General features: G+C 37.6%; 1 pseudogene; it reads right to left on the bottom strand.

The window, feature by feature from the left end:
• Positions 1-463: 463 nt before the first annotated feature.
• On the bottom strand, positions 464-1,489 carry Smyd3-ps1 (SET and MYND domain containing 3, pseudogene 1; annotated as a pseudogene).
• Between the last annotated feature and the right edge of the window lie 1,233 nt (positions 1,490-2,722).

Below are 2,722 nucleotides of genomic sequence, written 5' to 3'. Positions count from 1 at the left end.
TTTATATTTGAAACTGGGTCTTTCTTTATAGCCATCCATATCCTGGGATTCACTCTGAGGACCAAACTGGCCTCAGATTCTGAGAGTTCCACTTCCCCTGCCTCTCAAGTGCTGTCTGGTTTTACATTTTTTTCTGTATGTTCATAATTCCAGTTCTGAGATCAAAACAATCAAAATGATGTGTGAGTAGGCAAAACCAAGTTGCCAATGGCATGTTCAACACATCTTTTGTATTTATTATAATGGTTCTCCTATGTCCCAAATAAGTCTTCTCATAGCACATGACAGAAACATTTATCCATGTAAATACAGTGGCTATTTCTATAGCAGGCCCATATATCAAACTTTACTGAATGTGACTTTAGTAAGGTGTTTGATTAAGGATGTGAGGTATCCCACCTCCCCTGAACTTCTTGGATTCCTTAGGTGATTCTTATGTTGGCACCACATTCTCGCAGGTACCTCAATCACTCTCACTGTTGTTCTCAGCCAGCGTCACTTTCAAAATGTGAAAGACCAGCCTTAGCTTCTTCATGGCTTAAGGAAACATGTCTTGACAGAGTTGCAGCTTGCCAACTTTCAATGCTTGAATGCTTCTGATGAGATGGTTTCCAGGAAAAAAAATCTGCACAGCTAGTTCTAGGGTGCACATGGCATAGAACATAACCTCCTCCATCACTCCCAGGTTGATGAAGACATCCATGGCACCTTCACATGCTAAATGTTATGTCAAGAAGCTGTTCAGAGTTGCTGCTTAAGAGATAGCCTAGCACAAGGCCCAAACCTGCTCCTAATTCCAATGTGCATTTGGCTTTTCATTTTTTTCAGCAATTCTTGATACCCCTTCATTTTTTCTCACTACCCATTAGCATATCAGCAGCTTTCTTTTGAGTTTGGCACCAGATTGAGTCACTCTCAAAGCAGTACTGGTTCTTTAGGTGCTTCCTATGCTCCTGTCTGGTCATCAGCATATCTAGGTAGCATATGATGAGCATCTGTCCTGCCTCAATTTCTTATACAGCATGCAGTAAGACTTTGGGATTGTTGGATACAATGGAGCAGTTGGGGTCACAGCTGTGATTCAGCAAAGATACAATAGATTACAGACTAATGCTGACACCCTACATCTCTGCATTTCAGATGGTGAAAGAGATACAGATTACCTTGGAAAAGGCTTCAAAAAGGTCAACAGAAGATGACAGTTGGAAAGCTTGCTGTGTTTTTTCTCTTATGAAATGCTGAAATGTCATTGCAAGTACCTCTGGCCCTCTTTCTTATCTTCAGTGAGTTTATTAACATTATGACTTTAGATCATAAAATGAGTAAAGATTCTCTAAGTCTGAGTGTTTTTCATCCATCAGTTTGATTAATCAAGGGGATATCTTGGCTTGCTGTTTTTCAGAAATTTGGATTCCTATTTCTAATCCCTTTTCTGACACTCGGCACAGAAATATTTGACAATTCAACATTGAGAATATTTCATCAACTTTTCCTTCTACAGGAAGTTGTGGTTATAGACAACAGCACAACTGTCCATGCAAACTGTGGGGATACAAAGGAACACAGCATAACAAGATGAATTAAGATTAAACACAAATCTTTATATCATAAAGGATGGGGCCACTCAGCTAGAGGAAATGTGTTTCAAGAGCAAGCAAAGGAGTTAGAGACATGTGAATTCCTATTGTTAAGAGTCCCAAAGACACTTAAAGCTAAACAGCCACAACATATAAGAAGAAAACCTAGTTCAAACATATACAGACTCTGTAATTACTGATTCAGTATCTTTGTACCTCTATAAGCCTTTATAAGTTGAATCTGTGGGCCATATTCTTTTGGTGTCTATTACTCCTCTGACTCATACCATTGAACCTCCCTATCTTCTGGGAAGTTTCTGAGCTGTGCCAAATGTTTGGCCATGAATCTCTCAATCTAATTTCATCAGGTATCTTAGGAAGTCTCAATTATGACAACTGGGATACACATGCTCATGTTTCTACTTCTGGATTTGGGTTGCCTCATTCAAGATGAATTTTTTAGTTTCATCCATTTGCCTGCAAAATTCATAATGTCAGTTTTTAACAGCAGAATTACATTTTGTTTTGAAAATGTTCCACATTTTATTTATCCATTATTTAAATAAGTGACCTCTAGTTGTTTTAAGTATCTGGCTACTATAAATAAAGCCACTTTGAACATAGTTAAACAAATGTCCTCTCATCAAGATGGAGCATCTGTTGGGTATATACTTAAGAGTAGTATGCTTGGCTTTTGAGGTTTATCAATTTATCAATTGATTTATCAATTTCCCACTTTCCAAGAAACAGAAATATTTATTTCTAGAGTGGAATCAGCAGTCCTACCAGCAATGGAAGAATGTCCCCATTGCTCAAGATCTTCACCAGCATTGGCTGTTGCTTAATCAATCAAGTGAAAAATGTATATCACAAAAAAAAAATCAGGTCTCTGTAGAAGGAAGTTGAAAAAGATCAGAAGGTGAGAAGATCTCTAATGTTTATCTATTACTGGAATTAGCATAGTAAAAACAGTCACCTTAATAAAACAAACTATAAATATATTGAAATCCATCAAAATTCCAACACGATTTGTTAAGGTTTGTCTTTGTGTGCTGTAATGTTTTATATTGTTCCCCAAGATCTAGATTCTGTATGTAGCTTTTGGGACCTTACCCCCGAAGTAATTTGGGGCAGTAACTAGACAG

Source organism: Rattus norvegicus, chromosome 13 (assembly GCF_036323735.1).
Source record: "Rattus norvegicus strain BN/NHsdMcwi chromosome 13, GRCr8, whole genome shotgun sequence".
NCBI lineage: Eukaryota > Metazoa > Chordata > Mammalia > Rodentia > Muridae > Rattus > Rattus norvegicus.
The sequence above is the reverse complement of the archived record's forward strand: the minus strand, read 5'-3'. Positions and strand labels throughout refer to the sequence as shown.